Genomic DNA, 27,118 nt, shown 5'->3' with positions numbered 1-27,118 from the left:
GATCTTTAGATTGATTTACCATTAATTTGCATGCATAATTTTAAAATTTAGATAAATATTTTTTCATTGTAATTTATATTATTGATGTGCAAATTTGGGGTAAAAACTATCTTTGAATTTATGGCTAAAGCAGAGATCCCAATATGGCTTCGGTGGACCTGAGTGACATTGAAGACAATGGCACAAAGCCATATATATTACATAAAACCAACCCTTACAAAGAACTCTCATACAAGAATAAGAAATTATAGTCAAATCCTTGATAACAATAGCACCATCTTCCTCGTGCATCCCTTTGCGACACACTATGAGCAAAGCTCATCGCCACCTATGGGCCTCCATCTTACTGGAACAACCTTGTTAAAACCCAGGAGCTTGTAGAAGCAACGACCAGGAAGTCACCGATGTAAACCTAAAGATGTCAGCGACCATGATCTTTACACATCACAATCACAGAGAAGCTAGTCTCGAGAATGGGAAAGGATAATCCTAACTCGATACAGATATAGGAGGGGGACAAAAGCCTCACAAGTTCTCCGACGGAGCCATATCTTGCTGAGCATCATTGAGAGGAGGCGGATCTAGAAAATAAAAACACGAGTCAACACCATCCCCTCTGCAGGACGCCACCATTGTGGAAAAGCGTAAATCACGCCACCAAATGTCTGACAATCAATACCATCCTCTGACTTATCGACGCTCCTTCAAGGAAGGCCATTGACACGAGGAAAACTGAGGAACCTCTTTATTCTGATTGTCGTCGTTGCCCAACTTCACTGACGAAGAACTCAAGAACTCTACAGACAAGGCTTAGACAAACATATCAGAGGCCCCCACCTTCTCGCCGTCATGGTTGTCGGCGGAGGGCAGTGGAATCCATGGAGGCGATGGTAGGTCGAGGGGAAAAGGTGGCCACCTCCTGTTTTCAAAACCCTAGAAAAGCCTATATGTATCAATGGAAACCATATTTGAAAGTTTCATAAAATTCTGAAAAAATTGAGATGTTAAGAGGGTGATGTTCCATTGCCATGCCAAATTTCAAGTTGATACACATTACAGGATGCGAGCTATGAATAAAACAAATTGACACTGAATAGTTTGCTGATTTTTTTATTCAGGGCTCTCATCCCATAATGTGGTTTGGACTTGAATTTTTGCATGGCAACAGAGCATCACCTTTTGAACAACCAACATTTATTTTTCATTTTTTTTTGAACTTCAAAACATCACTTCTGTATGGTTTCCATCGATATTCGTCAAATGCTGGTTTTCATGTTATATTCTCCCCATGGAGTCAAGCTATTAAGATAGAAAAACATGGTAAATTAAACAACTCGTACTTGAAGTAAAGCATTGGGGTCAAGTAATAATAGATATATTTAAAAATCAGGTATTATTGACACCACGGTAACTATGAGGTAAAAGGTGAAGTAATATTTTTTATAGGGGTGGGGGATTATAATTAACCTTATGCATAAATTAATATATGAATCTCAATATTTTTCTTTTAAAGTGTACTCTCTCCGTCTCATAATATAAGAACGTTTTTGACACTACTTCTTATATTTATAGGACGGAGGGAGTAGATGCCAAAGGCAAGGGACATGGTGATGCAAAGATTGACATGGACGAGAGGCCCGAGCCAACTTGCTATGATCCGTATCACAACTATTTCCTTCATGCCAAAATAAGTGTCTTACTTTAACTTTAGTACAAGTTTCGATCTGAGTAGAGATCGACGGATTTAGCTACTCCTACATGTTACATGCATTGCAGCATTGAGCGGCATGGAACAGATGACAGCTAGGTGGGCACATTTGTTTGCTAGCTAGGGACGCATAGGTCACACATGTGGAATCCCTGTATGCTTGAGCGGCATGGTACCACCGTGTCTCACAAGTGGCAGTCCTGTGTCAATCTTTTGGAGCTTCCAAGCATATTTTCCCTTTCCTCTACTGTTGCTGAAAGGAAATAATAGAGGCCAAGGTTTTTGCTTCGTTTCAGTTCCTCCATTATTGGATGCCGTACCCGAGACAGGCCTAGGCGAGTTGGAGCTTAAAGATCTGGATGCCGGGACGAGCGAATATATTGTATGATCTTCATGAAAAGCTATATTTTTTTCCATGTCGCATCCAAGATTCCTCGATTGTGATATGGTCTGGTCCAAAACAAGCTATTTATTTTAGCAAATTCCATTTTCTTGGCCCTAAGTTTCACTTATGTGACATGAAATGCGTTATTTAGCAGATTTTTCACATTTTTAACCCAATTTAGGCAAATTGCTGCCTTTTTTATCTCTTTAATATTTTTGCCAATCTGACAAATCGGCCTCACGTTTTAGTGCTGACGTCACTTGCCATGTAGACAACTTAATTACTCCGTCTAGTGTTTTTTTTTGTTCGGTTCGCTTCCGTTTTTCAGGACACTTCATGGCGGCGTTGCTGACGCCGGGGCACTCAACCGAAGGATGGGGACCACCGTCGCCTCCTCGCTTTGCTCGCCACCTTCCTCGCCGGCCGTGGCGTCATACTCCTCATCAGTCGCTCCACTGTCGCACCATAGGCACAACAGGCGGTCGCAGCGAAGCCAGTCGCCGCGAAGGAGCAGGAGCCTGACTCGGATGACGACCGCTAGCCAGTCGCGCTCTTCTTCAATACGTAGACCGCCGCCGCCGCCAGGTTCGCCAAGGTACGTAGCAGCGTGCTGCTATGCTCGCTTGTCTCGTGCAAAGGCCTAATTAAGCTCCCCGCTCTGCTCCTGCTAGGTGCTCGTGGAGGAGGCCAAGGCGAAGGGTTAACGTCTGAGAAAGCATAGGCTTTAATACACCTTTGTGCAAGCACTTTTGTCTTTTTGTTTTTTTCAAATAAAATAATGTATGAACTTCAAATTTTGTAGGACAACAAAATATTATAACTAGAATGTGAGGAAAGAAACTTTCAGATTTTTCGTGAATCATATATACTAAAAATAATACTTTTTAGTGAAAAAAACATTTCATTTTGTATATTTATGTCGGACAAAATAATCTGAAAGTTTCCCCCCACATTGTAGTAAGAATTTTTTGTTGTACTGTAGAAGTTTGAACTTCATATGTTGTTTTGTTTTGAAGAAACACAAAAGAGAAAATTTTATGTAGCAAGTTACTTGTGTAGCACATATGTAGGATCGAAAGTATGTCTAGAGGGGGAGTGATTAGACTACTTGACCAAATAAAAATCTAGCATTTTCCCAATTTTAGTTCTTGACAGATTTTAGCTATCTTAGCACAAGTCAAGCAATCTCCACACAATTCAAGCAAGCATGCAAAAGAGTATATGAGCAGCGGAAAGTAAAGTATGCAACTTGCAAGAATGTAAAGGGAAGGGTTTGGAGGATTCAAACGTAATTGGAGACACGGGTGTTTTTGTCGTGGTTCCGATAGGTGGTGCTATCGTACATCCACGTTGATGGAGACTTCAACCCACAGAGGGTAACGGTTGCGCGAGTCCACGGAGGGCTCCACCCACGAAGGGTCCACGAAGAAGCAACCTTGTCTATTCCATCACGGCCGTCGCCCACGAAGGACTTGCCTCACTAGCGGTAGATCTTCACGAAGTAGGCGATCTCCTTGCCCTTACAAACTCCTTGGTTCAACTCCACAATCTTGTCGTAGACTCCCAAGTGACACCTAGCCAATCTAGGAGACACCACTCTCCAAGAAATAACAAATGGTGTGTTGATGATGAACTCCTTGCTCTTGTGCTTCAAATGATAGTCTCCCCAACACTCAACTCTCTCACAGGATTTGGATTTGGTGGAAAGAAGATTTGAGTGGAAAGCAACTTGGGAAAGACTAGAGATCAAGATTCATATGGTTGGAATGGAATATCTTGACCTCAACACAAGTGTAGGTGGTTCTCTCTCAGAAAATGTATATTGGAAGTGTAGGTATGTTCTGATAGCTCTCTCCACGAATGAAGAGTGGGTGGAGGGGTATATATAGTCTCCACACAAAATTTAACCGTTACACACAATTTGCCAAACTCGGTGGGACCGAATGGTTAAACTCGGTCGGACCGATTCAGCAAACCTAGTGACCGTTAGGATTTTCGGTGGGACTGAGATGCAACTCGGTAGGACCGATATGGTTAGGGTTAGGGCATAACGTAATCTCGGTGTGACCGATTACACAAACTCGGTGGGACCGATTTTGGTAATAAGCTAACCAGAGAGTTGGTCAGGTAAACTCGGTGGGACCGATTCGCTCATCTCGGTGAGACCGAAATATTACAAAAGGGAAACAGAGAGTTTACATTGCAATCTCGGTGGGACCGATCGCTCATCTCAGTAAGACCGAAACGTTACGAAGGGAAACAGAGAGATTACAATCCCATCTCGGTGAGATTGAGATCCCTATCGGTGAGACCGATTTGCCTAGGGTTTGTGGCAGTGGCTATGACATTTGAAACTCGGTGGCGCCGGATAGAAAGAATCGGTGGGGCCGAGTTTGACTTTTGGTTTAGGTCATATGTGGGTGTGGGAAGGTAGTTGAGGGTTTTGGAGCATATCACTAAACATTTTGAGCAAGCAAGCCATTAAGAAACACCTCATCCCTCCTTGATAGTATTGGCTTTTCCTATAGACTCAATGTGATCTTGAATCACTAAAATATAAAATGTAGAGTCTTGAGCTTCAAGCTTGAGCCAAACTTTTTGTCCTTAGAATTTTGAGGGATACACTTTCCTCATCCATGCCATGCCATTCATTGAGCTTTTCCTGAAATATTAATCTTGGAATAATGTTAGCTCAATGAGCTATATGTTATTAGGAATTACCAAAACCACCCAGGAATAGTTGCACTTTCAACATATCTCAAAGCAACATTGGAGGGTAATGATAAAAAGTATCTGGAAGCCGAGCTTCAAAAATCCACGTTCCCCAAGGCGAGGTACGACGGGGCCTTCTTCAAGGTGCTGAATGTGGTACACTATGCTAACCTAGATGGCGCTCCTTTGCCGCCTTGGGGAGGGCATTTCTAGTCCCGTCAACTTTCCTCGACAGCTTGCCTCCGCCTGGAGTAAGAGGAGAGTGAGTGGCCACCATCACAACCGACGCAGCCTTTGCTGACGGCGTGACGGTCCACACCACATTATTCATCCCCAGCTGCTTCCTTGGTGCTAGCAGCGGGGTAGCGCTGATGGGAGTGGCCGACGGGGTTGCAGAGGAGTCCTACTGGAGCCAGGACTTGTGGCGCCGACGACATTTGGCAGCTATGGTGGGAAGAGGAGGCGCCTCGGTCGAGCGTTGGGAGACGCCGGATTTTTCCTGAGAAGTGGGTGCGACCGAGAAAATATGAGAGAGTTGGGCCGGGTTTGAGAGTCAACTCCTTCAAATTTTGAGTAGTTAACCGTTTGTGGGTTTGGCTGTTAACTCCTCAAAACATTTTATTGAGGAGTTAAATGTTTTGAAGAGATCTGCTAGAGATGCTCCCTGAAGAGTCAATACTGAATCGTCGAGCCATCTAAAAAGTCATGCTTGAACTAAGAGCATCTACAACCGGTCCCTCAAATCCTTCTCAAATGCCCAAGCGGACAACCCGGTCATTGTCCATATATGAGAGAGAAGAAAAAAGGTGACCCAACCGGACCTCTCATTTTGTCCTCATATGTTTATGTTGTACGCAAAACCTCATACCCAACCCATAAATGGGGACAATATGGGGATGCCCGGGCGTGTGTAGACAGTGCACCATGTAGGATATGCCCCCCCTCCCATGGACCAATTTTTCTCTTTCATTTTTTTTCTTTTCTTTCTCCCTCTTCATCCTCACCAATCATATGCACACGACCAAATATTTTAGAGGTAAATGGGGAGCATGGCTGCATGCATGGACAAATAGAAGCTCTAAATGGACATGCCGGGGCACTGACCGGGCACGTCCGTGGATGTTTGATGAGCCAAAGTTGCCCATTGAAACTATTTTACCTAAAAGACTGCCATAACCATCACAGACGAGGATACAAACGAACACCAACCCTGCTAAGGATACTAGCTATACAAGAGAAGCACAAAGAGCTAGAAACAGGGAACCAAAAATAGGGACTAAGCAAAGCCAAGCTAAGAACTAAACTAAGGAGGCTAGCTACTTCTGGGCAATAAGCTCCAGCCTTCTCAGAACGCCTCCACACACCTCTCCAAGTAGGACACCACTCAAAGGCACACTCTAGTCGATGAGGCAGGCGAAATAAGCTACCTTCAGTTTGACGGAGGAAGGGCCAAATAGATGACGCCTCCAAGGAGGAGAACGACGTCCGCAGATAGCATCGCGGTTGGCTGACAAGGTCAAGCACGACATTTGCCGGCGCCCCACCAACCAACCTGAGAGAGCATCACTGTCGACCGACAACCACACCCAAAGCACCTTGACTGAAGAGAATCATCGATGGCGTACCCGCATGGCACAGATCCTAGCAACCCCCAGTCCTGGGATGACCTCGCATTGCAAGCAGACTACCATCTAGAAGAGGCCAAGAAGACAATGAGATACACTATCGCTGATAAGAAGCACCGAGAGGAACCTCGGTAATGAAATTAGATGAACACCGCTGATGTAGACACCGAGGAAGGGAGGACTCAACCATGTTGAGGAAGTCGGATGTCCAGGGGAGGATGTACTGGGAGCAACGCCTCCGAGGAGGAAAACGACGTCCTTAGATGTCGTCGTCGGCAGCAATGGCCGGAGCCTTGCACAACTTTCGCCGAACTGTCCTCCCATGTGATACGTCTCCGTCGTAACTATAATTTTTTATTGTTCCATATCAATATTATATAATTTTCACATACTTTTGGCAACAATTTATATGATTTATTGGACTAACATATTGGTCCAATGCCCAGTGCCAGTTTCTGTTTGTTGCATGTTTTTTGTTTCACAGAATATTCATATCAAACGAAGTCCAAACGCGATAAACCTTTACGGAGATTTTTTTGGAACATATGTGAATTTCTGGAAGAAGAATCAATGCAAGACGGTGCTCGAGGGGCCCACTAGGCACCAGGGCACGCCAGGGGGGCCTGGCGCGCCCTGATGGGTAGTGGGAACCTCGTAAGGAGATTGTTGCCCTTCTTTCGCCGCAAGAAAGATAATTTATGGATAAAAATCCCCTCAAAATTTCAGCCCAATCGGAGTTACGGATCTCCGAAAATTTAAGAAACGATGAAGGGCCAGAAAACAGGAACGCGAAATAGAAGAGAACAAAGAGAGAGAGAGAGAGAGAGAGAGAGAGAGATCCAATCTAGGAGGGAATCTCGCCCCTCCGTCGCCATGGAGGCCATGGACTAGAGGGGAAACTCTTCTCCCATCTAGGGGGAGGCCAATGAAGAAGAAGAACGAGGGGGGCTCTCTCCCCTTCTCTCTCGGTGGTGCCAGAATGTCACCGAGGCAAGGATCATGACGGCGATCTACATCAACAACTTCGCTGTTGTCACCACCAACTCTCTCCCTCTCTATGCATCAGCGTAACCTCTCTATTCCCTTTGTAATTCTCTACTTAAACATGGTGCTCAACACTATATATTATTATCTAATGATATGTGGTTATCCTATGATGTTTGAGTAGATCTGTGTTGTCCTATGGGTTGATTGATGATCATGATTGATTTGAGTTGTATTTTTTTGGTGCTCTCCTATGGTGCCCTCCATGTCGCGCAAGCGTGAGGGATCCCCACTGTAGGGTGTTAGTTCATGATTCGCTTATGGTGAGTGGCTAGAGTGACAGAAGCTTGCGTCCGAGTAAGGGGGTTGTTGCGTATGGGATAAAGAGGACTTGATACTTAATGCTATGGTTGGGTTTTACCTTAATGATCTTTGCTAGTTGCGGATGCTTGCTAGAGTTCCAATCATAAGTGTATATGATCCAAGTACGAAAAGTATGTTAGCTCATGCCTCTCCCTTATATAAAATTGCAATAATGATTACCGGTCTAGTTATCGATTAACTAGGGACAAACCTTTCTCTTGTGTTACAAAAACCTTTCTACTACACTACTAAATTTATTATCTTGCAATTTATTCGTAGTTTTATTCTCTCAAAGTACTTCTAGTTTTATTCTTGTTCTAGGTAAAACGAACATGAAGTGTGCATAGAGTTATATCGATGGTCGATAGAACTTGAGAGAATATGAATTCTACCTTTATCTCATCGTTAGGTTCGACACTCTTATTTATCGAAAAAGTTGCAATTGATCCCCTATACTTGTGGGTTATCACCATGGCACTGAAGCGTGACCACCCTGGCGAGGAAGAACAACCGCTCGACGCCACGAGAAAGCCGTCGGTCCCTATCAAGCCACCTGATCAAAGCCGCCCCGGGCCCAAACCGGCGACGGAGTCACCACCAGAAGAGCGATCGTAGACTGCCCTGACCCCCTGGTCACGGCAACTCCTCCGGCGCTATGACCCCACGCTTTTGAGCGCCGGACAATAGGTCCTCGGGCAGGAAGCTCCCCGGCACACGGCTGGCCGAGGCGGCCATCGCCGCCCTGTCCATGACCACCTCAGGAGGAAGGCGTCGGCCTCAACCCCCCTGGTTGCGACCTCCAGCCTGACCATATGCTCCGCTCGACCTAGATCTAGGCTGGAGCAAGCTCCACCATGGTGAGCCCCAAGGGCGACGGAGGGCAAGACGCCAATTTTCCAGCCATGACAACCCACCACGAGCAGCCCCCGTCGACGGGACCACCACCAACACACCGGCCGCGCCTCCCACTTCAGAATGAGATCCAGATGGAAGCAACACGGCTGAAACCCCGCCACTCGTGCCATGGCGGTGCACCACCACCTCCCAACTCAACTATCGACGGAACCGGACATCCCCGACACCGGTAGCCCCACCGGACTCCACGCCCCCACGAGCGGCCGACCCGCGCCGCCGTAGCCTCGAACATGGGAGGAGGGAGAGGCCCATTGAAACTATAGATGCCTGAACATCAATACTTACAAATCATTGCCTAAATATTAATTTACATTCTTAACATAAAATGAATCTAAGTTTACATATATGTAATTAGTTGAGTATACCAAGAACTTTATAGCATGTTTTTTTACATTATGTTATCCATGAACCAAAGGCGTTTATTCACAAAAATAAATACTAAAAATGAACCAAAGGCGTCTACGTGATTAGGTACACCACATAATGAGATGATTAAGTGCCTAGCTCGGCCTTTTTATGTTACTAGGGAAAGGGCCCGTGCCTTGCAACGGGTATAAAATCAATTTGAAAGTTCGTGTGTGCAGCTCCAATCCATCTCCTTCTACCTTGTCTCATCTTCCCTTTTATTTGAAACTGCTGGCAGTAAATACTACAATTGCAAAGGCCACGATTGGACATGTTTAATTAGGATTGCTCTTAGCCTCCTAACACATTCTCAACATAAAAGCATTAATTATAAAGTGTCAACCCAACGATGGTGACCAAGTGAAAAAAGGAAAATAACTTCAAGTAATTCTAGATGGATGGAGTATGTCAACAACAAAGACACGCCACATCGTTTTTGAACCAGTGAAAATATCTCACATCTGTATGAAAATCACATAATGTTATCAAGCAGAACAAATACTATAAGTATTTTTCTTTCCTTTTGTCCCAACATATACTATTTAGTAGATCAGATAGACAACCAAGGTTGTGCAAGAGCTATTCCGTTAGAGCATCTACAGCAGGACATAGCAAATATGACCCCTTAAACGCCCACGGATGCGTCCGGTCAGTGACCGGGCGTGTCCATTTTAAGCCCCTATTTGTCCATCCACACATCCACACTTCTCATTTTTCTTCTTCATATGTCCGGTCACTCGCATGTGATTGAAGGAGATGAAGATTGGCGCGTCTGTGAGCCCTCATATCCTCCCTAGATTTGAGATGGACATGAGAGTTCACGGACAACCCGAACGTATAGAAATTGCATGAGGGTCCGGTTGGGTCAGTTTTTTCCTTCTCTCTCTTGTCTGGTCACTGACCCGGACGCGTCCGCGGGCATATGAAAGATGATTTGAGGCGTCTATGAAAGATGATTTGAGTCCGGCTATAGATGCTCTTTGGTGCCAACTAAATGAAATAAGAAGAACCTGACTGCTCATATGCATCAAAACAAGTAAAGGGGTAGTTTCACGAAAAACCTAACACATAGTGTTTCAAGCCTCAAAGAGGTTGATCTGGATGCCCTCGGTATCCTAGACCTGGCATAACATAGTGTTACACATTGATCTGCAATTCTGTCGATGACTCTCAATAGCGACTTGCACATGGCACCATGGCTAGGCATTATGTCAAATAGATGAACAATATTACAAAGAACGTGACATAAAAAAATCGTGCTGATAAGTGATAAAACGCCTAACCTGCTCTGCCATGATCATGGTGATGGATGCTCTCTCGGAGTATCATTGAGGGGGTATGGATGGCAGAGCTAGCTGGACAACATCTAAGATTATGCATGACTGTGGCATTGCCGACCTTGAGCTTCTGCCCGAGCATGTGGCAATATCAGTCATGATTGGATTATGATCTGGGATGCTTAACCTCTCGGATAGCAAAAGAATGATATACAACCTTGGTGTGGTTTTAAGCATTATCCATTATCTAAAAATTCATAGAAATGTAAGTCAGCAGGAATTCCTTACTTATAGGAGCTGCTATATTACAAACTTCAAAAATATCTATGTAATAAGATTTGGATTGCTTAGCACGTCCATGTTATAACCATAATTCTACACAGTAAGTACTCCATCCCCTTGTCTTAATAGTATTTCAGCAGAGCTCCTGCTTGGTTTTCAGAAAATAGAATACTCACACATTGCCAAAGGCAAAATTTAAGTTGGGAATTTGAGTCTGGTATCATGTAAGTTGTGCTTGGTTGACTAAAAAAATGTACCAATGTATGTTTGATGACAGATACCAACATGTGTTATGAACGTATAATATCACTCCACTTAGTCTAATACCAGAATTGGTATAAAAAATTAGTTTGCTTTCTTATTACCAATAGCTTACCAACTTTTCTATCCCAAACAAAGCACTAACCTAAGTTACAGTATACTGACTTCCAACCCTAAAACAAATTGCAATGCAGTCCCTTAATTAACCCACTTAAATTATTTAAGAACATGGAGGCTACCAAGTTAATTCAAAGCTATAGACTATGCCAAAAAAAATTATAGATTGCTCTGGATGAGTACACATTACAGATGGGCGAAGAGAAGCATGAAACAATCATTTTTGTGACCACACACCTAATCGCCGCACCTAATCTTCTCAATGCTCATAGTCATGGGTTCTCTCCCCAGATCCATTGAGGGGCATAACTAAGTGGATCGAGGTGGTAGACATCAGTGGGTGGCGGCTCCATGACACATCATGTGAGGCATTGCTGACCAGGAGCTTTGCACTGGGATCATGGCTGCGGGTTGTGGTCGAGGGAGAAAGCTTGCTTCTCTTCTTCCGGATGTGCAGGTTGGTGGTGGACGCAAGTGTTCAGTGAAGCTCAGAGGCAGAAGGCATCCAACCAAATCATCATACTTGACACTTCAAAATCTGCATCCTTGGACAGAATCCCGTTTGCGATGCCGAGGTTTCACAGCGTGTTGCATTGGTGCCTTCTTACCTCACAGGTGCTCTCCTTCCCCGCTTGCAAGACCCTGCACGGAACGAAAATACTTACCATGATAATCGTATATTTCTTCAGGTGCATCGCAATGATTACTTTTGTCAATGAGACAAAACTGAAATCTGGATATAATATTCAGTCATTTACATGCGAACTTTTTTGGGAGTTTTTTCCGCTGAGTGCAAATTATATATTATTTTAAACAGATCATGTGATCCTGAGACACATCAGTGGTTTTCACATTAATTATATTGTATTTATGCCACAGAACATATACGTGATCCATCAGTTTCTTATATGTTCCCCTCCAAACATATGAAGTGGTGAAAAGATTTATAAATCCCGTAACTAATATGGATTAAGAATGTTTATTGCAAATATTGGTACTTCAAATAAATTTGATTGTTGCATAAAGTCGGGAGACGCTCATCTGAATCACCTGCAAATATATAGATTAGCTATTGGTTTCATAAAAAAGAAACTAATTATCTTGCCGGTGTGGCCTTGTGGGAATATTCCAACAAAATAAGAACGCACAATTTTGTTTTCATATACAGTAATTATCAACCTACTGAGAATGCAATAAACCATAGTACATCTAAGCTTATTAAGGGTCTAATCATATATGTATGCATCCATTAATTCCATCTATTCATCATCAGGTGTCTAATTATGCATCCATTAATCCAACATATCCATCAGTTCCATGTTTGTATAACCAAGTACTATACATATAAGAGCTGAAAAGAGATCAGACCTGAGATTAAACGGGCTGGAGCACGACAATCATATGTCCCACTGAACTCTGGAGCACACAAAAAAAGTTTGATGCAAAGGAAAAACAAAGCACTTCGATGCTAGGATCAGTTTGTGCTTGTTCCAGTGTTTCGACACTTCGACCACCTACTATCAAAAGAGCACTACTATGTACGATCCACAGTTATCACTTTGACAGAAATTCAGACCACCTACTATCAAAAGAGCACTACTATGTACGATCCACAGTTGACACTTTGGCAGAAATTCAGAAACACATGTTCCATAGTAGAGTTCAGAAAAATTAACATGTCTGATGCCCGTTGCCTTGGCCTTTACTATCTACTTCATCTTTGAATCCACGGACAACCAAACAAATAAGATCAATCTCCAATCCCTGAAAAATCAACTGAGTATTCCCCTCTCGATCTCTTCGTTGCTCGGCCACAGGAGGCTGCAGAGCCAGAACAGGGGAGCTTGTGTGGGTTGGAGGCTGTCCGCGAGGAGGGCCCGCACGGGAGACGCAAAGTTTCATCTCTGTAGCAGGTCGTGAGCAGCACTGGATGGGAGAGGATAGAGGTGTGGAGCCGGCGAGCAGCACACCTCGGGGGAGTGGAGACAGAGATGTCAGGGAGAGGTGGTGGTATCCTTGCGCACGACAGCGCGAGGCAATGGCAGAGATGCTGGGGCCTGGGGGTGCCGCGCGGTGTCGAGGTTAGTCGCCTCGGCGGGGTCCTCGCCCACAATCAGGACGTCCACCGGCGCTCCATCGTGGCTATCGGCGGGCGCCGTGCTCCAGGGAGCCAGTGGCTAGGGCTCCGTCAAGGCTATTTACCGGCAGCAGGGGACTACAACGGCGATTGGGGACAGAAGATGGTAGCGAGGGCTGCCGGAAGCGGTGCCATGGGGGCGCGGCGGCGAAAGGAACCCTAGTTCCGGGGCGTCTCGCGTCCTCGTGCGGGAGAGAGAGGGCCTCTAGAATCCTTTTTTTCACTTAATAATTAATAACAGATGAAAGTTTGTGGAGTGCGGGATGATTACCCAAAAAAGCAGGAGACAAAAATAAGGGAGGAAGGACGTGCAGACCCAAATTAGTACCACCTCGTTTATATTACGATTTTGTCCATACAAATTGTAAAAGCGTATTATGACATGAGAAGAAAACGTATTGTGACGGTGAACCCACGGAGTCAATCCGTGCTTTATTATTAGGGATAGATTAGGTATCACTCGCTTTTCGTGCACGTATGCAAGTAGACCTACTGAATATATTGGAACTTCATGAGCGTCCACGTCAGCCTCCTTAATTCGACAGCTCCCTCTGAAGATATGTTAGGTCACTAATTTGCTTCTCCCACCTGACTTGTCAAGTAGTAGAACAAAATACTTTGAATATCCAGCAGGCGCATGGAACAGGCATATGGAGATCAGGAGATGGAGCCTAACTGAGATAAACTACACAGCAAAAAAAAGAGAGATAGACTACACAGCCCACGCTGAACGTCAAGTTCAGTTTTGCTTTAACCATACGCAACTGATTAGAAACAGGTAGGAAACAGGTAGTCGTGTCAGCTTCTTACTGCTCACTACTGCTGGCCAATAGCCAGTTGAAAATTTGGAAAACCTTGTCGGCGTCACAGCCCAAAGCTCCTTTACTTGCTACAGCACTATAAAGCTAGTTGATGTTGATCCACACGAACGCTTCTAGTGTACTCCCTCCGTCCCATATTAAAAGACATTTTTGCAAGTTTTTTCAGCTTAAGACGGATTTACAAGCGGTCTCAGCTTGCAAAAATGTCTTTTATTATATGGAGGGAGTAGTACTTATGACGATGACTCGACGAGATTCTGAGGTTTTCTTGGGTGGGAGCATATCGAATTATGAAGGCTGCATGCGTTTCTCCCTCCCGAAAGTGTTCACATACGTACTCCACTTTGGATATGATATCTTTTTATTATCTTCGAATAGACGTACCTATGCAAGATTAGTCTGTGGCATCATCACTTTCCAGTTGTCTGTGGCAGCAAGTGGGCGTGTAGGATGCGAGGCCAGATGCGTGCTTCATACCATAAGCTAATTATAAGCATCCTAATTAGTCTGGTTGAGTAGGAGCATTATTGCATGGGATAGCATTACCGAATCAGCTCTGGTGATTTTGACATCTACAAAGTTTCAACGCCTCTATTTTTTTTAAAGGTTCAGCAAATTTTTTTTGAGGGTCGAAAGATTCAGCAATTGCTGGCTTGTATTATGATAGGTAGGGACCAGTAACGTATCTAAACGTATGGAGTTTTATGAAGGTTTCATAGATCCCTTCCATAACTAATCTTCACCTCCCCCCCCCCCCCTTTCAAATTTCAGGGGCTATGGGCCCCTCACCCTGATAATTTGCAAGCATCCCTGTTAATCCTGTAATCATAAGCCCATACGTGTAGCATTGCTCGAGCAATAATTACAGTATCGTAAGAGAAGCGATCAAGGAGTGCCCAAAATAAAGAAAAGGCATGAAAAAGGTACGACATGGCGATCCCTCACATGGGTTCCTCGAATGGGTGCATCATGCCAGTTGCCCCGGCCGTTCTCCACGAGTCTATCGATCGCCGGACAGATTTGATGATGTAGTTCACTGGTGCAACCCCCCCCCCCCCCCCCCCCCCCCCCCCCCCCCCCCCCCCCCCCCCCCCCCCCCCCTGCGGCGATTGTTCCATTCCATCCAGATTTCCCAGAAAATCAGTATCATGAGGGGTGAACGATTACCTCCCAGATGATCTCCGAGTTTGCCCCGTCGGGCCCGGCAGTATTGGGGTTTCAACACATCTAATTTTTTGACCCTCAAACCGTAGAATAATTGTCCTACGGTAATTTTCATTAATCAAGTATAATATTTACAAGTGCAAAGTAAAAGTAAAGTATTCATCCGATGCCAGCTCTAGGAAACATGATCAATTAAATAATTACAGGTTCTGTTCTACCTAAATTATGATCTTCTATGCTTTGGATTGCTTGGCTCTGATCTGAGTAGCCCAAACGCCTTCTTGCAAATAGTGAACCCAGCCTCGGATGTGAGGTGCTGCTGACTTGAAGATCTTATCATTTCTAATTGACCAGATACTCCATCACCCCATGATAATAATGTGCATGGCAATCTCTTTTGGTAGATGAACTAAAGCAAGCTTAATGTCATGAAACATTGAAATACCTCTGTTCTTAGATGGAACGATGCGGTCCCAATAGTGAAGAGCAAATGGGCAGTTCCAAAAGAGGCGCAACAACGTTTCCTCAGTGTTGTCTGCACAAAGTGCACAATTATAGCTTTTCAAGTATATATTTTATGATGAAGGAGATTTTTGCTGTTAACACGATCATGAAGCACTAGCCAGAAGAAGATTTTATATCTCAATCTTCATGATGTTTTCCAAAATCCCTGAATAAAGAGGGAGCTGTGATGGCTCCCATCATAAGCTTATACATTTGCAAGGAAGAGTATAATCTTGGAACCACCGGTAGTGCCCATGAATTAGTTGCATTGGTCCTTGTCCTATCAACAAGACGGGTCTGCAGAGTGTTATACTGCTAGAATGCTTGGAGGGACAGAGGTCTATGGAAATGGTCCTCGATCTCTTGTAAGCTCAGGACTTGCTGGAGTGAAATGTCCATGTTGATGGAGAAAGAATAAAGCTGAGGGAACTTATGCCTTAAAGGTTGATCCCACCAACAATCAGTCCATAAGATTGTTGCATTTCTTGAACCAACTTTGCATATAGAAAAATTCTTGTATGTAGCCAAGAGTTTTAAAATAGATTTCCACTAGAATGAGCCAACCTATCTGTCTCCAGGCAAAGAGTTAGAACAACATGTTTCCCAGATAATGTTGACCAAAGGTGTGTCCACTTTATTGTGGAATTTATACAAATACTTCATTAGAAGAGCTTGATTATGTGTTGAGATGTCTAAAATAACCACCACCCATGATCCGGCTTGCAAGCTTTGTCCCATGCAATCAAAGCTGCACCTCTCCCTAGGGTACTATATTTCCTCCATAAGAAATTCTTCAAGTAAATATTAAGTTGGTTAACCAAAGTAGTAGGTATCATGAGTGTACACATAAACAAGGTAAGAAGCTGGAGAAGACTGATTTGACGAGAGTCAGTTTGTCTCCAGTAGACAACAAAGTGGAGCAGCCCAATAACCTATTTCCACTCTTTTTAGCAGTGGGATAAAATCTTCAACTCTTGGCTTACTAAGGCTAAGTGGAAGACCAACGTAAGTATGTAGGAGAGTTCCAATTTGACATCCAAATAAGGCAAAGAGTTCTTGCATCTTTTGATCCTGTGTGTTGATGACAATCATGGTTGACTTGGCATAGTTCACTTTCAGACCAGCATAGGCAACATAGTGGAGCAGGAGGCTCTTGACATTATTCAATTGAGCAACATCAACATGGGCTACTAATATAGTGTCATCTACATATTGTATGATTGGGTAATCAGGTTGGAGTGGTGGATCAAAGGAGAAACCACCAAGGAATTGTGCATGGCTTCATTCAGCACAATTTCCAAATGATCAGCTGCCAGAACAAAAATTAAAGGTGATAGAGGATCACCCTGTCTAACACCTCTCTCGCGGAGGAACTAGTTTCCTAGCACTCCATTAAGCAGAACATATGAGTATCCTGTGCTATAGATCATCTTGATCTAGTGTATCCATCCCCCCAATCTTTGGCTTGTAAAATCTCAATAATGGTGTCATGGTTTAACATGTAAAAAGCCTTTTCAAAGTCCAGTTTTAGGAGCACAATCTCTTTGTTAGAATGATGGCATTGATGGAAATACTCATAGGACCAAGCTAGACGGTCTTGGATACATCTGTTGGAGAGAAAGCCATATTGGTTTTTGTGGACCAAAGTAAGGATAAATCTCTGTAGTCTATTGGCAAGGAGTTTTGTGATTATTTTCAAAGTGCAATTGAGAAGGGAGATAGGTCTATAGTCATTAGGGTAGGAAGTAGATTCTTTCTTTGGGATAAGTGTACTAAAAGAATACTTGATACTCTATATGTTGATTGTTCGCTTATAAAAATCATCAATTAATCTGTAAACATCAGGTGCCAATATATCCCAACATGCTCTATGAAAAGCAGCATTGAAACCACCAGGTCCAGAAGACTTATCTACAGGCATATTCTTTACCACATCATCAATTTCATCCTAGGTGAATGGGATTTCTAAGTGCAGTAGGCCCTCATGCTGATGTAATAGCCCATGCAACAGAGGTGGGTTTCAAAAGCTGTGGTGGAGCTTAGCCTCTGTTTGAAAGCTCTGAAGAGGATTGCTGACCAAAATCCTACTACGAGGTTTTCCCAAGGTGGCACCAAAGTTCTACCTCCTTCCGCGTGCCTAGTGCGGAAGGAATCTCATCCTACACACTGACCATTGGTAACTAAGGTGCTATACTACAACTTTAAGTTCAGGTTTCACATTCGTCAGTTGGCTGTAGCAGCACTACGGATATATGGTGCTATGTCTAAGATGCAACACATGCCCTATTTCGTTTCATTATTTGAAGTGGCATGCACGAGGTCAACATTTGACCAAGATTAGTCAGTTTTTGACCAAGAACATTTCACGATTATTGAGTTTTAATGCATCAACGTGATTTCACACATCACAATATAATAAACAACGAGAAACCGAGCATGAACTAGAGTTTGATTAAAACTCTAGAAGATTATTATTCCAAATCTAGGGTTAAGTTTACTTCCCGGTAATGTACATAACAATCATTTTACAAAAGTATAGATATACTCTCTCCTTGCAAACGATTGCCTAAACAGGTCATCGCTCATCAATCTAAAGTGAGAAGTGATGGGATTGACCAAGCTTCTCCAAAGTTTTGAACCGATAAATATCAAACAACAAGCCAATTCGGTGACACGTGAGATTTGCTAGATTTAGTTTTGGTAGTCATTATGATGGTGCCCTAGTTGTTAGTGTTCCACCCTGGGAAAAATGTTGTAATGAACAATTATAAGATTTTCTTCTCCATCCTGAATTGTTTGTCTTAGATTTGTCCAAATACAAATGCATATGGACATGTTATAATGTTAGATACATTCGTATCTAAGGAAATCTAAGAAAAATAATTTCGAACGAAGGTAATAATGGTTTTAAAAAAAGAATTATTTCAAATCTGAGGTCAAGTTTACTTGCTAACGATCATTTCAACATCACCTCTATCGCAAGCCAGGTTATTGAAGATCGTAGTAGCAGAGTTTTAAATTTTACGAACTCATCACAAGATATGGATGCACATGGCTATTGGTGGCATAGTCAAGATTGCATAAGGAAACAACTACCTCACTAGAAAAAGGAGGTCATGGCTTGGGTGTTCGGTTGCAATTTTCTTTTCCTTTAGAGTGTAAGCATATATGATCGATGGACCACTCAACTCACCTATGACTACACTACTCTACTCATCATTGTCGAAGGGAACGTCATCTCCCACCATTATAATATTCCATCTTTGTCACATCCCTAGTTCTGGTAATGCTTATTGCTAGCTTTTGGTGTTGCATCATGTTTAAATTTCAATTAAACTTGAAATGGGGAATGACCAAACCCTAGCACCTCATTAATCCTCTTAGGATAAATTTAAAATATTTTCAATGAACCCAAAAATACCCATTGATAATGTTCATGATTTCTGGTAAAGGTGAAAACCTCTGCCAAAAATGGTGCACATATTTCTAAGACATTTCTGGATTTTTGAATTAACTCATATTGTATTTGAATTGGAGCTATTAATTCCTATAAAATATTTGGTAGCTCCAAATATTCTGAAACTTGTTGAGGGCCTCTGAAACAATTCAGTTACTGCCCACAAATATTTTCAGGATTTATTAAATTGATTTGGTTTTAAAACTAAATCAGAAACAAACTGTAAAAATAGAAAAAGAGAAAAAAAATAGAAATCAGAGAGAGAGAGTGACTTACCTGACCAGCCCGTTACTGTAGCAGTCCAGCCCAGTGGAGATGCCAGTCATCCCCTACCTCGCGCCAGTAGGCAGGGGGGAACAATGCACATGCGCACTGACGCCACGCCACCAGGCTGCTTGCCTGCGTCCGAGGACAGCGCGACGTCCTAATCCGCCCGACCTCCTCACTCGCTCCCCCGCTCTCTCCCGCGCCTCCCGTCTCCATGGCCGAACCACACCGCCGCTCGCCCACTCAGTCACCGTGCACGCCTCGCCTCTCCGTCATGACCACCGGATCCGCATCGACACCGTGAAGCTCCCCGCGGAAGAACACGCCCTCGGGTGCCCGAAAACGTCGCCATCGACGGGTCCTCTCCGAGCACGGTTGTCGGCCGCCGTCGACCGATTCGTCGCCGACAGGACGCCCCCGAGCTTGTCGTCTACTCCAACTGACCCCCTGTGAGCTCTTGCGCTGTTTCCCTTATTCCCTGATGTCCCTCGCATCCTCTAGTCGCTCCTCCCGTCGTGACCGAAGCCGCCGTCCGCCATGGATGACGAGCTCATCCTTGCCGAGCCTCCTCCGACCTGTGCTTCTTTCCATCTTGCTCCTGGAGCACCGTAGATGATGCCCAGATACCTAGTTCGCTCGCCCACAAGCTGCAGCCCCGAGCACGAGCTAGCCCGAGCGCCGCTGCCTGAGCTCGCCGCCGCCGCCACTAAAGCCCGCCTCCGCACCTGCCGCAACCACCACTCGACTCGTCGCGTCACGCTGAGCACGTAGAGCCCAGCCCCGCTTGCACCCGTCGCCGGAATCGCTGGAATGGCGAACACCACCGTGTTCTGTTTACCATCGGCGATTAGTCACCAGATTAGATGACATGGCACCGGCTTAATTAGTGCTAATCATAGATTAGTTTAACCTGTAGACAATGATAGTGGGCCCCAGCATTTCTAGTTACTTTAGTTAGGTTTTAGTTAAATCATGTTTAGCTTATTGTGTCACTAACATGTGGACCCCACACATCAGGTTTGACCTGGTCAGCGTTTGTTGACTTGCTGATGCAAGCATGACGCAGTAAAGCCTTTCTGGAATTTAAATAAATCAGAAAAGGTTTAGGAAATTCCATAAAATGTTCAAAACTTTGAAAAATCATAGAAATTTAATCGTAACTCCAAATGAAATATTTTATATATGAAAAATTATTAGAAAAATTCAACCTATCCATCTGTACCGTTTTCATGCATGACAAACCAACTTGTACCTACTGTATAAGTGAAAACATGATAATGGAATTTTAAGTGCTTAATGTGGAGCTTGCATATGAACCTTTGGTTCATATGGACTCCATCTAAATCGTTGCTAGATGCATTAGGCCAAATCACATCATATTTCCATGTCATGATCATGCATCATATTGTTGCATTGCATTGATTGTGTTCCCTCTTGTTTGGCGGTGATTGTTCCCTCTCAATAGCATACCTGGCCAAACAGGCCGGCCCGGCCCGGCACGGCCCAGCCCATCGTAATCGTGCCTGGCCCGACACAGCCCGCCAGGGCACGATTACTATACGGGCCGTGTCGTGCCGGCCTGCGTGTTGCGCCCCCAGGCCCAGGCACGGCCCAGTTAGTAAACGGGCCGGCATGTTGGCCCATTTAGCAAGGTGGGCCGCATATTTTTAGCTTGTTATTTGACGCACTGAGCGTTTTTAGCCTATTTTTACATGTTGGGCCACATATAGATGTATATAAAAAAATTAAAAAACGTAATCGGGCCGTGCTGTGCCGGCCCGCGTGCCCAGCCTCTAGGCCCAGGCACGACCTAGGGCGTGCCGCGTGCCGGGCCCGACCCGTTTAGCCCGTGCCGTGCCTGGCCCATGGCGGGCCGTGCCAGCGTGCTAGCGGGCTGGCCTGTTTGGTCTGGCCCATTTGGCCAGCTATACTCGATAGGTGTATGTTCCGACGATGAGTTCGATGACACCGATGAAGAGCTATATCATCTTCAGAAGTGCTAGGCAAGCAAACCCCCCTTATTCATTCCGATACAGTCCAAATCTCTTGCTCCTACTCTCTTTTACTGCATTAGGACAACAACGTTTCAACGGTTACATGCTGCGGTAATTGAACCCCTTTCCTCTGCATGACCTGTCTTTGCCACAGTAAATAGTTGAAACCCACTAGCATGAGTAGGATTTGTTTGAGCCATGATGTGCCTACTCATTCATGCTTTCTTGTTATGCCTGCTATGCTTAGAGTTGTGTCAGGTCCGATTCATCTGGGATGGATTGGAATGGTGTGAACATGTCCTACTGTTGAGAGCTAAGTGTGTGAATACGATTTGGTAAAGGTAGCGGTGAGAGGCCATGTAGGAGTACATGGTGGGTTGTCGCATTGAAACCGTCCTCAGGAACCGAGTTCTGTGTCTATGATCCAAGACAGTTACTACCACACATTGGGCTCCGGGCACTCCAAGCTCTCTCGACTTATTAATCAACCTGATCTCTGTCCAGGAGTTTCAACTAGTTTCTGGTATTTGTATGTAGTGCTAGTAGTCTACCAAGTGGCACCCGATATAGGTGGGCTTGGGACAGACTAGGTGCAGTGGCACGGTGTACCAAGTGGCACCCGAATCGTGGGCTTGGGAACCCCGCTCACATCGTTTGGGGCCGTGACGGAAACCTCGGCCGAACTCCCTTGCAGATGGAGCCCGAATAGGCGATAAACTTGGACTAGAGTCTTGCATGGTTAGTCAGGTCATGGCCGACACCCTTGCCAAGCTTCCGCTTGAAGGTTGTTGAGATACATGACGTGTACATGGCGGTAAGTGGCGAGAGCGTGTGTGAAGAAGTACACCCCTGCAGGGTTAACATTATCTATTCGAATAGCCGCGTCCGCGGTAAAGGACTACTGGGTTGCTTGTGCAGTTCATAGACAAGTGAAAGTGGATACTCTAAAATGCGCAAGATAAGCATGAGTGCTATGGATGGCCTTCTATAGGGAGACGGGAGCGGATCCATAGTGGTGTATTGATATGATGAATATGTGGACTCATGTGCGCCACCTCAAAGAGTTACCATCAGTCGTAGTACAGGATAGCCATCGATTCAAAGCTGGCTTGCTGCAGTTAAACTCCACCACCCCTTTGTTTTTACTGATGCATATGTAGCTAGTCCTGATTTAAGTCTTGCTGGATACATTCGTACTCACGTTTGCTTAATTTATATTTTTGCAGAGAGACTTCAGTCTCACTGGTAGTTCCTCATGGACTTCGATGTTTAGCTTGTTACCTCAGCTATGATCTTGTACCCTTGGGAGGGTCTTGTAGATAGTCAGACTTCTCATCCTTCTTCATTTGTAGTTGTCTGTACTCAGGCATGTTATGCTTCCGTTGCTTGTATGCTCTGTATGTTGGGTCATGTGACCCCTGTTTGTAATAAATGCTATGTGGCTCTTCTAGGCCTTTATCTATATGAGTTGTTGAGTTATGTTGTGATGCCATGTTGTACAATACATACTTGCATGTTATGCGTACGTGTAACATGTATTTCTATGTGTGGGATCTGACAATCTAGTTGTTTATTCTTGATAGCCTCTCTTATGGGGAAATGTTTCCTATTGCTTCCATTGAGCCATGGTAGCTTGCTACTGCTCCGGAACACTTAGGCTGGCTGGCATGTGTCCTTCGTTCCTGTGTCTGTCCCTTCAGGGAAATGTCATGTGTTGTTCCTTTAGGTCCTTGTGGCTTGCTACGACTTGGGTTCATACGTTGATGATCGACACGTTCGTTGTTGGGTCATGTATGCATGTCCCTGTAAGTTAGTGCCACCTTGGGTTTACGACTAGTCATGTCGGTCCGGGTTCTCTGTCATATGGATGCTAGCGACACTATCATATACGCGAGCCAAAAGGCGCAAACGGTCCCGGGCCAGGTAAGGTGGCACCCGTGGGGATACCGTGCGTGAGGCCGCAAAGTGATATGATGTGTTACATGCTAGATCGGTGTGACTTAGGATCGGGGTCCTGACAGCTTTGGTATCACAGTTTGACTGCCTGTAGGATTACCAAGCCAAACTGGTCGAAGTCTAGTCTAGAAATGCTTTAGTTATATAAGGGAATTGATTGTGGAAGGGAACGTAAGGCTCTTTTTACTCCTTTACCTTATGCCCTTCTGATTCGAGCCATCCTATAATTCCTACGGGGTTAAGGAACTAGGCTTTCTCTTCTTTTTATCAGGATCACGTGTTACTAATTCGTAGACTTATAGGATTGATGGATTCAAGCCTCAGTTTAGTTTCTAGTACTTCCGTGTGTTGACAGTTGATCTCAGAACCTTGATATTGTGATGTTAAGTGGATATGCCACCATTTTGCAGGATGTCTCAAATCTTTTTGAGCATTTACAGCTTGTCTGAGTCATCCCAGGTTTCTAAATAGTCTGATGCATTGCAACTCCCTTCTTTCCGCCCCAATGTTCCGTTGGGCCAAATTAACCACACTAACCAGTGTGTTGAGGTACTTCATTGCCTCGACATATATGTTGAAGCTATTATTAGGACACTAGCGTATCTTAGAGAACCACCTAGTAATCTAGCCATGTTTTGGTTCCCAGTGTGATGATTCTGGCCATCATTCTTGAAAGCATCTCGTGATGTTATATAGTTAGTAGGTATTCTATTCTGGGTTCTTGAATCCGAGATTCACCCTACTTACTTCATGTTGATAGTTTTGCTAGTTCCTTTAGGATATTAGTAACCTTTGTGATAGTCCTCGGGGTTCGTGGTATATCATTCTTCCAAAACCATGAACCAATATGGCAGAAGTTCTTTTGAACCACAATATCACAACCAGAGTACTCTTGATGAGTGCTCCATTCTGTAATTGTGACTCTGCCAGACCTACCTTTCTGCACGGGTTATTTGGAAGAAATGTTGAGCTTTGTTAAACATACTAATCTATGCATCAACAACTCAGAAAGTTATATGTTCCTTTGAGTTGTCCCTCTTCAGTTGTATTCCAACCATCATCTATCAGTTGATAGTCAAGGGTAGTTGTGCATTCGTGTTATCGATGTCTATTATTCTTGTGGTTTGTCAAGTCATCCTATTCCAGGATGCTTAGGAGAAAAAAACTCCCGTACCTCATCCATTTCTAGGATTGGGTCAAGATAGTTGTATTCCGCAGATCAAAATGCTAACCAGCTTCTGTTATGTTCTACCTCCGAGTGCTACCCTCTTTATGTCGGGAATATTATAGGAATTGCACACCATCTTATGAATTTGTGATGCAGTGATACTTCTCACCATCATTGTTCATACCTCGGTTCCTGTGTTATTGTAACCGGAATGCCGACAAGTGAATTGTGATGTGTGAAGTAAATACTCCTAGAAACCCCATTGCTTGGTAGTTAATGAGCGATAATTTCATTCTTAGCGTGTTGGTTAATGGATCAAAATTCTAAGATAGCTACATAGTCCATTTTCCCTGGTGCACTCTTCGATCAAGGGGTTAGGATTGTGTCAATCCCTCGCTCTTTGATCATATCGTCTTGCCTAGAAAGCAAGATTGTTCTCGAGCATTAGTAACATATCGGTGGTTTGTGATTTTCCGAATATCTTCTCGGAAGTATCACCAGGATGGCCCTGACTGTTATGTTGAGCTCGTGATCAAATGGTTTTCCTATAAACCACTCTTTCTCTAAGAATCTGTGTTGGATGCCTTGAGCTAGTTGGTTAAGCTAAACAACAACTTGGAGAGTTGGAAGATAAAAGCTTGCCTGACTTAGTTCTTTCCAAAGGATATCTTTTGTGTGTGTGTGTGTGTGTGTGTTGAAGAAAGATGACACCGCATCGATTGATCCTTGTGATCAATTGTCGGACCTATTGTCTTATCCAATCTTTGGTTTGAGTATGGGTTATCATGGTCTCATGAACTAGTAGGCAAGGGCTGCTGGTCATGGTCTCATGGACGCGTTTTATTTTGTTGAGTTGTTTCGACGTGGATAGCTATGTATTAACAACAATCATACTATTGCTCTGTTGATTGCTTTGTTTCAATGTGTGTACTCTATTTTCCGTTCATATATGTTCTGTTTCAATGTGTGTATATTCGCTTTCCATTCTGTATATGTGGATGATAACAGCTAGATTCAAATTAGTATACAAAAACAGATAGAACATGGAATTCATAATATATATATATATATATTGTTCATTAGTTCATCACAGAATATATATAATATCATCACATATACGTGATGATACTTAACTACTAGGTACAATGCATAAAATTGAAAACGAATAATACTAAAACAAATAATCCTTCCTGGGGCTAGTATTCCAGCAGCCCCTCTCCAGCAGCTCCCTGGTGCGCGACATCTTCCCAGTGCGGAGGCAAAACTCCGCCTCCTCCACCTCGTAGCGCTTAACGTACCGATCTGCCTCTTGCTGGCGGACGAGCGCGAACGATCTTGCCATTTCGTTGGGCGCCCACCGGAACTCCTCGTCGGTGGCATGCTGGAGATTATCGGCCCACCTCCATGCAGCGATGAGGCGCCCAATGCCTTTGACCTTCCTCGCGAACTACCCGTCTTCGTACACCTCCTCCGCACGATGACGCGCCCGCCCCCAAAGCTCCGCCTCCTCCTTCTTCCAGGCGGCATCACAGGCTTCACATGCTGCCTGGTACCTGGCTTCCTCCTCCGCCATCTCCTTCTTGAATGCCACTTTCCTGGCTTTCTCAGCCGGCGGCAGCGACTTCCACAGACAAACATTGTACTGGCCCCAAAACCAATCCAGAGTTGAGGGGTCCGGTGCAACATTGTCCGGAGGCGTGTAGGGGTCCTCGACGCTGCTATTCGAGTGAGCGTCCTCGGGGGGCGGTGACTCCTCGTCGGTGCGTGGGCAGACCGGCGGTGCCATGGCAGAGATTTGAGAGAGAGGGGGGAGTGAGGGGAGGATGTAGATGAGAATGCAGTCGGGATGATGTGACCAAGGTAGTATTTATTGGCAGCCGGAATCTAGATCGATGCGAACAGTACAGACGCCGGTCGCCAGAATTTATGAGTACTGTAGTTTGAATTACACACGAGTCCCGCAGCAAAATCCATGTGTGAACTTAATAGTTGGCGGTTTCCAACACAGAACCGTGTCTGATTAATGACCCCCACCACTCACCTACCAAACCTTGAGCCGCGAAATAGAGTGCCAATCGTGTGGGGGCCGGTTGTCTTGCTAGATCTTTACATTTTCTTTTTTGAACACCAGATATTTACATCGTCTGATGATTTTTTAACTCGCACACAAGTACACAAAAATATGATTTTTCAAACCGTTATGGTTAGCCGTTACATGTACATGTAGTACAAATTTAAATTACGGTCATTAAATGGCTAGAAAATCACTTAAAAAGTCTTGAAAAGGTCAAGTGACCCCTAGAATTTTCCAAATTTTCACATGACAGTTGTAGTAGTGCATGTTAAACGTACAAAAAATTTGAAGGCCGTAAGAGGAAGTTATCTCCCGTTCGTCATCAAACATGCATTGTTCCTTCTCGAAACCACGAGCCTTCTAGTGAGTTGCTCCGGTTTGTGAGGGGCGTGTGTCCAAACTTTTGTCAAACAGGCCAATTTTTTTACCACATCATTTTGTTGGCATGAAATTACATCAAACAAGGTTTCATGTTTTTATGATCTTTTTTAATTTTTTGGAATTAAAATGCCATGACACTTCATGCATGTGTCCATGCCATG

This window comes from Triticum urartu, chromosome 7 (genome assembly GCF_003073215.2).
Source record: "Triticum urartu cultivar G1812 chromosome 7, Tu2.1, whole genome shotgun sequence".
Classification (NCBI taxonomy): domain Eukaryota; kingdom Viridiplantae; phylum Streptophyta; class Magnoliopsida; order Poales; family Poaceae; genus Triticum; species Triticum urartu.
This window is presented reverse-complemented; position numbering follows the sequence as displayed.